The 13,114-nt window shown below is 45.9% G+C and overlaps 1 long non-coding RNA gene across 1 annotated transcript in view; it reads right to left on the reverse strand.

Annotated features, from left to right (window-relative positions):
* Positions 1-3: 3 nt before the first annotated feature.
* LOC150044418 (uncharacterized) overlaps positions 4-13,114 on the reverse strand; it is a 34,279-nt gene continuing 21,168 nt past the window's right edge. The window contains exon 2 of the long non-coding RNA XR_016533199.1: positions 4-206. This is a non-coding gene — a long non-coding RNA (uncharacterized LOC150044418). The remainder of the gene's footprint in view (positions 207-13,114) is intronic.

Genomic DNA, 13,114 nt, shown 5'->3' on the forward strand with positions numbered 1-13,114 from the left:
ATGTCTCCAAATCAACCAGATCGGTGCCGAGACCGTGTCTGTCTTTCAGAGGGCTTTGGAAAGTTTCAGGCTCTGGCCCTGGGTCTCCTTCAGTGACCCAGAAGTGTGGTTTAGGAAGAAGTGTTGATTAAAAATGGGTCCAGCTGCTTTCTTTGACAAGGTTCAAGCAGCGCTTGGCAGCTTGCTTGCTGGATGGATCTGTTCTGCTATTGAAGGTTAGGAGACAGGCAGGCAGGCAGGCAGGCGGACACAGACAGACAGACAGACAGACAGACAGACAGACAGAGAAGGGGAGTTACAAAAGGCTGAAATTCTGACAAGGTATTTTCAGAACTGTACCAGTATATGTAGTTGTGCCCATGTTTCATGAATCTGGTGGAGATGATCTTGATTAGACATTAGAATTCCTATCCACGGAAAGCCTTGAACCCCTATCCTGGCTGCAGGATTCCCCTCTACAGCTCATCCCTGGGCCCTCTGCCCCATCCCTGTACCTGACTCTCCTTGACTTCAAGCTTGGATAAATTCCAGTTCTGGGAGTCATCTGATCCTAACAGCAAAATGCATTTCCTTCAGGAAGGATGCCAGAACCACTCAGGGTGTGGAGACAGAGATTCCGGATGCATGCAAATTCCTGCCAGGCACTGGTGGATCACACCTGTTATCCTAGCTACTCAGGAGGCTGAGATCTGAGCTTCTCCGTTCAAAGCCAGTCCAGGCAGGAGAGCCTGAGAGAATATTATCTCCACTGAACAAGTAAAGGGCTGAACAAGTGGAGCTGTAGCTTAAGAGGTAGAGCAGCAGCCTTGAGCAGAACAAAACAACAGAAAAGAAACTGAGAACTCAAGGCCCTGAATTCAAGTCTTTCTTAATACTTGCACACACAAAAAAAGAAATTTTGTAATGCAGATATTAGCACCTCTTCCCTAAGACTCTGAATCAGCAGGGTGAATAGGGCCCAGGAATCTGCATTTTTTCCTACCAATACCACAGAGAATCCAGGAGACTGTACTTTAGGAACTTGCTGGAGGAGCCAATAAGAACTATTTACCAAGAGTAAGTCTCACTTTATTCTCTTATTCTTAGTCTCACTTTATTCTCTCCAGTACATAAATTCATATTAGACCTTGCTGGCCTGGACCATGTCAGATTAATATTCTAAATCTCTTTTTATTATGTGATTTAGGGACTACCAGAGGAATATAAATGACAGGCCAAAAAAAAGCATGAATGTTTGCATAAGGCTATGAAAATGGAGACAGAATGCCAACTGACCAAGATCTGCCAGGCTGTATCTACACAGGGGGCCCTGCAAAAATGTCATGAGCCAGAAACAATAGATTTGCAATTCCAAAAAAGCACACATGGGAAATACCACTCTGGGCAAAGACTCTGGGATTTGCTCTGAAAGCAGATCTCTGTCAAAATGAATCCCACTTGCCTGGTCTAGCTGGATGGTCCCCTGAGCAAAGGCCGCCAGCATCGGACACTTCTCTGAAGAGCAAAACACCAGGTGACCTCTCCTCGGGAGCCAATCACTTCTGTGCCATCAGAAGCAATCAGCCATGGTGCGAGTCAGGACAGAAGAAGAAAAGTCTTACATTCCCTCTGCTTAGAACTGGACACCCACCAACAACCCTGAAACTGAGTGGCAGGAACTGGTAGGGTCTGTGGCACTCAGGGTTGAAGTGCGAGAAAACGATCTCCGAACGCCATTGCAGTCCCATGGTCATGAGCAAGAAGGATACTGATGTGAACCGGACACTACAATAGGAGCATAAAGAAAGCCTGCCTCGAAAGACAGCATCTCAACAACTGCAGGGACACGTTCTCACTGCACTTCACTTTGTTCTGCTCCCCTGAAACAGGCCATAAGAGAATCCTCTGCCCATCCTCTAAAGCAGATCATCACATCTTCTCTCACAACCCACTCTATGGCCGGAGGAGAGACGCCGGGGCACAGGGGAGGCTGTGAACAAATGGTCCCCTGGGTTCACGGTCATGCACTCCATCCTCACCCTGGACTGATGGTTATAGACCTGAACTGTTCTTCGGGTCTCCATCTCTGAAGGTGTCCCTGGCGTGCAATCACGTGGCTGTGAAATCACATGGAATCTGTCTTCTTGGCAGCCAGGCACCCAGCAACGTGTGTGCACACATCTCCATATATCTCAGTGACGGCTAACTGAGAACTTAGACCAGGAATGAGTGTTCAGAGATACCCAGGGGGCGGGGGAGACCCCTGCACCTCCAGATAACAGGACCAGACCTGTAGTCCACTCCCACCATGGAGTCACAGTGGGAGCTGGCTCAGCCATGTGCTACCCAGAATGCCAACCTCCCAAAGAGGGACTGTGCTACAGAACGGCCAACGCCCTCCCTAATCACATGACTTGACATCTTCCTGTGTATCTGGGAAAATGTCTTTGAGCCCTCTGAGAAATACGAGATAACACCTTGTATGTAAGAACACAAGTGTTCTTAGTTTTGTGTCTACAACTGTGTCTCTTTGGGATTCAGAGCACCATTTACAAACCTAGTAACCTATCCTAGGCAATATGATAGCTCTTGATCCTTAAATATTTAGAATTATTCTCAGAGGTCTCCTGGTGCTGTATTTCCGCATTGCACTATATTATATGGTAATCACTGATGTCATATGATGTTTCTCCCTCCTGCCACCCCACTCTCTGCTCACCAGGAGTCTTGTAATAAGTTTAAGATAGATAAGCACTGCATTTTATGTAGTTTGGATTTTCTGAACCAAATGGAAGGTATTTGGAAATTGTTTGCCCAATGAAGGAGGTTAATAACCATTCTACCAAAACTAACCCAGGGGCCAAAGCAGCCCTAGCTTCTATACATAGATAAGTGAGCTTAATATGGTATTTTATTTTGTTTCAAAATAAATAAATAGGGGCTGGGAATTTGGCCTAAGGGTAGAGTGCTTGTCTAGCAAGCATGAAGCCCTGGGTTTGATTCCTCAGTACCACATACTATAGACAAAGCTGGAAGTAGTCCTGTGGCTCAAGTGGGAAAGCCCAAGGACAGTGCTCAGGCCTTGAGTTCAAGCCCCAGGACTGGCAACTGAGTATGGAAGGAAGAAAGGAAGGAAGGAAAGAAAGAAAGAAGGGAGAGAGGGAGGGAAGGAGGGAAGGAAGAAAATATAAAACAAGATCCCATCAGCTGACCTCCAAGAGAAGTCACCCACACCCCCTACACAGAGAGAACATTTACTCTGCCATCTCCTGTTGCCAGCAAGTCCCCCGCTGAGATGCTGGGGGCGAAGTGTTCTAAGATGGTGAGTTGTTTGTTACCAACTCTCTGCACATAAAATATGTTCCAGCTACCTGCGAGGCTTCCTGAAATACATTGCTTGATATTTCTAAGGCCACTTCCATCAGCCATGGGCTGAAAGCTGACTGGCTAGGGGAGACAGCACTCCCTGGTTCCACCATCACGCTAGACCTGCCCCACTTAGCACAGAGCTTCATCTGCAGAATGAATCGTGCATGAATCCCTGCTCACCTGAATCACCATCTATTTTTGTATGGTATTAGGACTTGAACTCAGGGCCTGAGCACTATCCCTTAGCTTTTTCACTCCATGCTGGCTCTCCCACTTGAGCCATAGGCCCACTTAGGGCTTTTTTTCTTGGTGATTGATTGGAGAGAAGGATTGCATGGACTGCCCAGGCTGGTTTTGAACCTCGATCCTCAGATCTCAGCCTCCTGAATGGCTAGGATTATAGGTGTGAGCCACCAGCTCCCAATATCTACCATCTTAAAACAGAAAGGTAGCTTCTGAGGTGAATGAAACTATTATTTCCTATGATTGAAACCACATGATATCTTTGTTTCTGAAGAAGAGAAATCCTTTAAAACAATACAAAATCCTTTAAGAATAATAAGTCCTAGATAGACTTTGGGGGAACTTTTCAGATTTTAAAAATAGAAAAACTAGGACAACAATGGGTAGAGAAGAATGTTAATCATAGATGCCTTACGAGAAGAAACAGCTGTTCAACAAGACGAGTTCAGTAAATAAATCTTTTTTTAAAAAACGGATGGGTTACAGCTACATACATAAGGTGATGAATACATTTCTTGTTTAACACTCATTACCCAGCCCTCATTTTTCTCCCACTTCTCCCACGCTCTACATTCTGCCCCCCAAGTGGTAAAGTTCATTTCCAACATATTGTCTTATGTGTCTTGCTGTTGTATTGATTCATCCTTTGTCCTTTGTCTCATATAGTTAAGTAATAGGGTGATATAAAAATTGTATCTTTGGAAATTCTACCTTTTATGGAATCAACGGAGATGCCAACTGGTATATGAGCTCAATGGAATGCTATGCTTCCATCAGAAAGAATGAGACTGCACCATTTGTATGGAAATGGAAAGATTTTTTTTTGTTTTTTTACTTTTTTGTGGGTTTTCTTTTACCCCTTTGTTGCTATTTTTTTACTTCTGTCTTGTATGTATCTGATTTGGAAAGGGGAAGAGGAAGCACGGCAATGGCGAATACAGGGTGAGCGAATTCAACAGTGATACTCACTAGATGGTGTGTTGAAAATGAATTATACAACTTGTTGGGGGAAGGGTCAGAAGGGGAAAAATGGGAAAAAAAAATGAGAGACGAGGCAACATTAATCAAAAACAAATGTACTTATTACCTGAGTTACTTAACTATAACCCCTTTGTGTACATCACCTTTACCATAAAAATAAGGAGAAAGGAAAAGAAAAAGCCTATCTTTGAAGGATTGACTCTGAACATCACTCCAGCGCTGTCTACCTCTGCTCCTGCTCTGGCAAGCTGGCTCCATTTCCCTCATTACCCTGATTTACCTATTCTGTTGATACTTTTAGGGAACCCCGTAGGAGCTATGTCAGGTGCTAGGGAATATAATGAGATCTCATTGTCAAGTTAGGTTTTACCAAACCTAACTAAGCCCAGGAGCTTTTCTGGAAGGAGACAGACCTCTTTGCAAATCGTGTCTAGATTACTGGAACCTTTAAAGTACATAGAGCCAGAAAAATAGAAATACAGAGCTGGCGTTAATTGGAATCTTTGTTGTTCCAATACGAGGCGCACGCAGAAAATTAGGGGAAGGGTTATTTGCTTTTACAGCCCAGAATGTTTTCAACTGTGAGGCCTTCTTGCCTTGGTGTTGGGATTATAGTTGAGTCCACTATGCCGGGCTTGTCATCTCTTTAGAGAATCACTCTGTAAGAGAAGGGAAGCCTGGGAGACCATGGAAGTGTTGAGAGGGATTCTAGAACCCCAGATGAGTCAGGGAGCCCCAGAAAGCCACAAGGACCGCTCCTGTCTTCGTTTGTTCCTGCTCTATTCTTAGCCTTCACATGCTTTTCTGTTGTTCTTGCGCTTAGCCACCTCCTGGCTCTGCGATTGCTGGCTATGGAAACTGCCATCCTCTCATTTTACCCCCAGCCTCACCACCTCCTACCTGTGTGAGCCACTGTCCCTGCCCTGCCCAATGCCAACCATATACCCTTAGCCTGCAGCTCTCTCTCTGGGTTTCTAGAAACCTCCTCCATCTGTTTCAGTGGGGAAAACTGGAAGAAGAGTCTTCATAACTTATCCAGTAGGCCCATGAATTCCCCTGAGAGAATCATTTTTTTTTAATTCTCTCCAGTGTATCCCCATCCTTCAATACCAGCCAGGCTACACTGTCCTTGGCAGTGGCTTCTCCCAGGCCCCACCCCAGGGAAGTCCCACCAGTAATTAGATTAGGCTGCCTCCTCCAAGTCCTCACCCCTAATTCAGCCTTGGCAATGTATCCACTTTGTAATTAGAAGGGGCTCACATGCTGCTAGGAACACAAACGAATTTCATGCTAGGAGCCTAACATTTGGTGCCACTCTGGGCTTCCTTCCAAATAAGATCAGAGAAAGAGGAGAGGGGAAGAAAGCCTTCTATGAGCCTGTAGCTTTCTAACATGCCATCTCATTTAATCCACCCCCAGGGTTTAGGGGTGGAAAGGAATGTGGTTAGGTAACAGGAGCTCAGAGAGCCAAATGATGCCACCAAGGTCACAAAGCCGAGAGAGGCAGAGCACATTCAAAAGCCGCTCACTGGATGGCTCTCTCTGCACTAGGCGGGGGTCAGTGGTTGATTGGCTTGGGGTCACCCCATCCATGACCACGGAGCATCACAGAGGATCCCAGCGTGGCTGCACTCCCCGGGCTGGGGGGGAATTATCCATGTGTCGCTTGCACTGCTTGGTTTCCTATTCAAATGACTCTCACGACAGGGCAAGGAATGATGAGTGGTAGTCCCACTCATTCTTGGGGTGATCTTAGCACTGCAACTACTTGGAGAACTGGGTCTACCCAGCTTGGCTTTGTCATCCAGTTGGCAGGTTGCTGGCCCTACCCAGCATATCATGCACACAAAAAAAAATGTCTGTATACATTTATTTATCTACAAGAAGGCTGCCCTTCTTATCCAAAGAAGCTCAGAATAGCAGAAACCTACTCTGGCTCTCGTAGCATCTTTTAAGTCAGATACTCAGCTATGGAAACTGGCAACATCCTAAGGGAAACAGAGAGGGAGAAGGCAGAGGCTGAGAGAGTCACCAAGCTGGGAGACCGGAAGCCAACCGTTCGTTTGTACAGCTATACTTCAGGTCCCTTCCACTTCCTAAATCACCTCTTGCTGTGGAGGGCTGGCTTACACAACAAGGAAGGAGATGCCGAGCTACGAGAAGACCTGGCAGGAATACTCTCCGACAATGACAGCTTCTGGAATCATCCGAGAAACAGATGGTATGTCACGTGGCGTGCTCTAGAGAGGTTAATTCCCACACTGGGAATTTATGGGGTTCATCTCCCCCCCCCTCCACCACCACTCCTGTCTGCTGCTGTCATCAAAAGCCTTGAAGCCAGACACATGACATCTCTGTGTCCCATAGGTTGTCTCTGCATCCCCAAGGGATCCTTAGCAACTTCCACCTCTGGAATTGATCCACGCAGTGTCGTTTGCCCTTTGAAGGTAAAAACATGTTCCTCCTCATTATAAAATGCGCAGTAAGCCAGGCACTCATGACTCCTGCTACTTTAGCTAGCATTACAGCTAGGCTGAGATCTGAGGATCACAGTTCAAAGCCAGTCCAGGCCGGAAAAGCCTTGAGACTCTTATCTTTGATGAACCACCAGAAAACCAGAAGTGGTACTGTGGCTCAAAATGGTTAAGCACAGGAGCTCAGGGACAGTGCCAGGCCCAGAGTTTAAGCCCCACGACCACACACACACACACACACACACACACACACACACACACACACACAGTAATGACGCTGGCTAGTCGTGCAAGGAAAAAAGAGGACATTTGCAAAGCCGTGTGTGCTTATATATAAATAAGTGGAGACACAGGAGTAATTGCAAAATGTGGCTGCTGCTGGGAAATATGAAAATCAGATGCTCAGACACCAGAAAGTTTCTACTATGCTGGAGGAGTTCCAGCTGTATCCACATGGCCAGAGACCTCGGCTTAGATGGTGAAGATGAATGCAGCATCGGAAACGCTGCCCCCCAAAATGTAACATCTTGAAAAATGAGGAAAGAGAAACTGTAAGAAAATGTCTGTGACCTTCTCCTGCCTCTCCCTCCACCCTGCAGCAAGCCAGAGCACCTAGAATTCTCCCCTAATTATCATAAATCTGGGGGGTCCTTGCTGTCTGACCTTCCCCCCTGGGTTCAGAATCTGCCTGTTGTACGATGTGTTTATCCCCATGTTCTTCCTGGCAGATACCATGGTAGAACAAATCGATACTCTACAAACTCCTCAAGCACAATTTCTTCCTTTTTTTTCCATGACTAACTTCTAGCAAGAAGAGGATTTTAGAATCTTGGCCTCTGTGTGAACTTTTGATTGATTAGTGAAAGAAGGCCCCACACAACAGAAGCAGTCTTGACAAGAGAGGACTCTTAAAGCAACAGGCACACAGAGTCCCGTTGTTTTGGGGCACACTTCACTGGACAGAGTTAGTCGTGTGCCCCTGTTTGGATTTCACCTGAGAAGATGAATAACCCTCTGTGTGACAGCAAGGATGGTAGAACTCTGATGATGCCATCTTGTCTCTCTGACCTCATTCCTCTGACATTATGGCCAGCCAAATGGAAAGAGGAAGGGTGGGTGAATATAATCATAACATTACCTGTCACATATGTGACAGTGGAACCAGGTAATGTGAGGGGAAGGGTGGAGTGGGGAGAGGTGGGGGAGAATGATGAAAGGAGTGGCATTGGTTAAGATGCACGGTACTCATAAAGTGACATGTTGAATTGAAACCCCACAGTACAAAAATTAACTTGAAAAAGAAGAAAAGGAAGGAAGGAGGAAGGAAGGGCCAATGTAGAGAAATATTAATAAAATAAATTAAATGAAAGCTGATCTTAATAGATTATAATTCAAATTAAATGCTACACTTCTTTCTTTTTTTTTTTTGCAGTCCTGGGCTTGAGCTCAGGGCCTGACCACTGTCCTTGGGCTTTCTCAAGGCTAGAGCTCTACCACTTGAGCCTCAGCACCACTTCCGGCTTTTTCCTACGTATGTGGTACTGAGGAATCAAACCCGGGTCTTCATGCATGCTAGGCAAGCACTTTAACCACTAGGCCAAACTCCCGGCCAACTTCTTAAGGATATCGATATGAATATCTTATGAGCATGTGATACCTGCATCATAATTGTTATCTTGTCATTGGGGTTCTCAATTAAACCAAAATGGAAGACATCAAAGCTATTTAACTTCCAATGATATGCTTCAGTTCTTTCAAAAGCTCTAAGCACCAAAACACTATGATCAAGAGAAATATAGCCAGCATCCGAAAAAACCTCAGGTCCCAAGAGCTGCTCCTTAGCAAATGAATGTAGAGAAATATTAATTATAACTGACACTCAATAAAAAAATTAACACATTTATTTATCTCTGTAGCAAGAACAAAAAATTATATATTGCCTCAAGAAAAAAAAACTCATAAAAATCCATTGATTTCAAGATGAGTCCTATTTGTCTACATGCAGACCAGTGGTGTTTGGGCTTGCTTTCGAAAGCGGTGTTTGAAGAGCTGAGGCTTGATTGTATCTGACTGCTCGAATCACAAAGCAAGTCCTGAAGGTCAGGGAGATGATCTGGATGTCGATGACAAATTGAGGCCCGTGGTTTCATAGAGCAGGAAAACCCTGAGTAAGCATTTTTCAAGATCACAAAGGATGAAACCAGAGAGTGAGGAGGAGAAGCTAAAACAGAAATGTAAATTGGGGAATGGAAAGGTAGCAAAGAAAAAGAAAAAAAAATACTGGGCACCTTGGCTCCCTCCTGTCATCCTAGCTACTTGCTACACAGGAGGCTGAGATCTGAGGTTCATGACGCCAGCCCTGCCCGAAGTCTATGAGCTGCTGATCTCTAATTAACGCCCTCCAAGTCCAAAAAACCTGCAGGTAGAGCTGTGGCTCAAAAGCACCAGCTTTGAGCAAAAAAGCTAAGGGATAATTTCCAGGCCATGAATTCAAGCCTCAGAACTCTCATGCACACACAATCAGATGGTGCAGATACTCTCATTATATAATATATATTAAACATACTTTCTATATCTATAAGACTTCTTATAAATCAAAACTTGGGAACGCATTTCTCTAAAACTGTCCCCACACGATGGCCAACTGGCTCACAGGCTTTTTCCTTACTCCTACAGAGCCATCTGTCCTGTAGACTTTGTCCCTGTAGACTAACAGATTGGGGTTTATCGAAACTTCTCAGTCCTCTGCTCTCTAATTACCCTGGCATTTGTTCAGATGACATGGGAAATGGAAGCCCCAGTCCCAAAGCCATTTGAGTGACAAGAAGGAAACAGATCACAGAAGTAAACAAGCTGTGACTCCCAGGGAAACACAAGGGGAGGGAACTGACTGTTTGCCAGGGACAAACAGCATGGAAGACAAATTCAATTTCCCTCTTGGCCTTTGAAAATGTCGATGCCTTCATCTGCTCGTCATTTCTTTGTGTCTTATTTTCACCATTTCCTTGACACCCTTAATAACTGCTTTGAGACAAAGGGGAGAGAAGGAAGGGAGGGGAAGAGAAGAAGGAAAGAAAAGGAAGGCAGTAAAGGAGGAAGAAAAGGAGGGAGGGAGAGAAGAAGGAAGGAAGGAAGGAAGGAAGGAAGGAAGGAAGGAAGGAAGGAAGGAAGGAAGGAAGGAAGGAAGGAAGGAAGGAAAGAACTTTCAGACGATGTAGATGGGGTAGGGCAGAGGGCAGGAACACTGACAACTTTTGTCATCCGTCTTTTCCAGGAAAAAGACAGATTCATCAACAGCCAGTCTCCTTAAAACATTTCCTTGGAACATTGCTCATGGACAGACTTTGTCAGTTCCCAAAGAAAAGAGACAAGAACAGCGAGGCTGGTCTCTGAAGGTTAAACAGGGTTTTTCCTGCAGGCAGGAGACTGCTGGCCGATCCAGAAAGCCGCAGTCATCCATCTCCTCAGGAGAGACCCACGTGCTTTATGACCAGAGGCCCAGACTCTGAGATCCGTTCCACACAACCACTCTGAAAATTAGCTGCCAACTTGACACACAACCCAAACCAAAGAGCCAGTGAGCGTAAAGGAAGCAGCAGCGACTGCAGTGAGACACTGCAGTAGCAACACACACGCAGGCCCCCGGGTCCAAGACTCAAGGGACCATGAGTCATCCTTTCTGCTATTTGGACAGGTAGAGTGAAGCTCACAGGGCCTGGATAATTTTACTCAAAGCATTTGCAGTACAAGCAAAGACCCAGCTGTTCTCTTCAGCAAGCCACACTGACAGACACCTGTCACCTGGATTGGGACTTGATAGAACAGAACACTTCAAAGGTGTGGCTGAAAATATCGAGTTCTCCTAAAGAAAAGCATGCCCTTCCTCTAAAAAAAAAAAAAAAGACCTCCGCTGTCTCCAGCTTTCAAGTCCCGGAGAGAAAAGCTCGAATTTAGCAATCGTGCTTCCAAACGTTCAGATGGCCCTGAGAACCCCTGCACACTCAGGTGTCCACAAAACTCCAGGCCTACTAAGACAGATTCTTTAAAAACAAAAATTAGATGTAAAAAGTTGTCATTTTGAAGGAAGGGGAAAAAAAGGGGGGTCAAAAACGAATGCAGCCAGTTTGAGAGGTGCACTGATGTGTCACCCTTAGCTACAAACCCAACCACCCTAGCACCTGTCACACTTCTGGCTTCCAACCTAACAATAGCTCTATTTACAGAGATGGTAACATATGTTCATCTGCAGCAGTACGGATTTTGTGCAGTGCCCGCACACAAAAGAAAGCAAAGCCATCCAGATGTGGACCAGCTCACCGCAGGGCTATAATTAATGAGGGTCTCATTCCACCCCTACTGTTTTGTTGTTGCTGTTTTGAGGGAACATGGAAGCACTGAGGCATACCAGAAAGTCGTCAGGATGAGAGGAAACATGCCTTCAGAAAGAGAAGATTCTCAGGCCACAGAAACATCTGGCAAAGGTCCCCAAGCCAGGCCGTCAGCGTCTCCCCCTACCTCCCAGCCATTTCTATCCTTCAGAGTCTACCTGCAGTAGAGGCATTTTGCCCACCTGAGTCTAGCACTTCTTTCCTCCTCTGGAGAAACACCTGGCCCTGCCCAGTTGGAGTCAAGCCAGTGGAGAAATAGAAAATGGAACTGACTAGCTGACAACTAATTATTCCCAATTATTCCACGTTACCTGCCTGGGTAACGTGACCCTCCCCTGGTGCTCGGCACAGAGAGAAAGGCTCTTTCTTTCCCATCACGCATATGCCAAAGGCCCCCAGAGAGCAAGCCACCCACAAACAGACTCGGTAATTTCTGGCTGTCAGATGCATTAACCCCACACCAAACCGCCCAGCAAGCTGCCAGGCATGTCAGTTCCTGCTTACCTGAGCTTCCTACCTAAGAGACTCTGTACCCAACATCCTGACAAACCATCCTCCGGGAACACAAGTCCCTCCTGGAATTTCAGAGAGTGATAGCTTCTAGACTGGGGCCTCAGAGACCTGGGCATCATTTCTGAAGGTAATCAAAGTGTGTACAGCATTCAAAACACCGTGCCTGTGTATTTACTTTCATATCCAACTGTGCTGAATAATAATTCCGTATGGGTGGGAAAGGGATAAAAGGAGCTTGGGTTTGATCATCATTCCTGTGCTACCTTGAAATCCAGTCCCAACGGTGGGTCTAATAGATGTATGCTACTCAAAACTTCCTCACAAATGAGTGTGGTGTTGAGAAGGGCTGTTAGTACACAAAAACCTGGCTGTGGGGGGGAGTTACTATTATGGTCACTTTTCCTCTTCGGCATAGATGCATTGCCAAGCTTCCTAACAGAGAGCAGAGGGATTTTTAGGAGAGAGCAGACCTTGTTTATCACCCTGCCTTTACAAGCTACTGGCTCTGTAAACTTTTGGCAGAAGAATCATTGCACATTCAGCCTTTGTCTGTGAAACTGGGGCCATTTCCTGGAGCAAGGGTTCAAGTCAATAGGCTAGGTTAGCTACAGCAGCTAACCGAGTACCAGGCACTGGGTAATGAGGCCGGTAAATCTTTACTCTTTCTACCCTTGGCCTCTGCCTGGACTGATGGACAAAGAGGCTCTTTCATAATAGACGGACCTGGTTTACCAATTCAACTACATGGTCATATTGACTGACTCTGTCCAGGCTTTCTCATGCTTGAAAGAAAATCCTGCTTGCAGATAATGCACCCCCAGAAAGCATTTGCTCAACAACAGGTAGCTCTTGTGGGTTTTCCCGTGGTGTCTGTCACTAATGTCCCCACATAGGTGGGTTTGAGCTGAGACGTATGGACCACACACACACAAACACACACACACACACACACGCACACACGCACGCACACACACGCACACACACGCACGCACACATGCACACGGGAGGATCTGAGACGGAGCGGCAGAGTAGGAAGAGGAAAGGAAACTTTGTAGTCTCAGTGTGGGAGCTATGGAAAAATTCCATTCCCACAGAGGACTGGAGAATGGCTCTTTGGAGAGCCAGGTGAGAAAAGCAAACCTTCTCCAACACCACAATGATTCGTGG

This window comes from Megascapheus bottae, chromosome 30, assembly GCF_031878675.1.
Source record: "Megascapheus bottae isolate mThoBot1 chromosome 30, mThoBot2.hap1, whole genome shotgun sequence".
Classification (NCBI taxonomy): domain Eukaryota; kingdom Metazoa; phylum Chordata; class Mammalia; order Rodentia; family Geomyidae; genus Megascapheus; species Megascapheus bottae.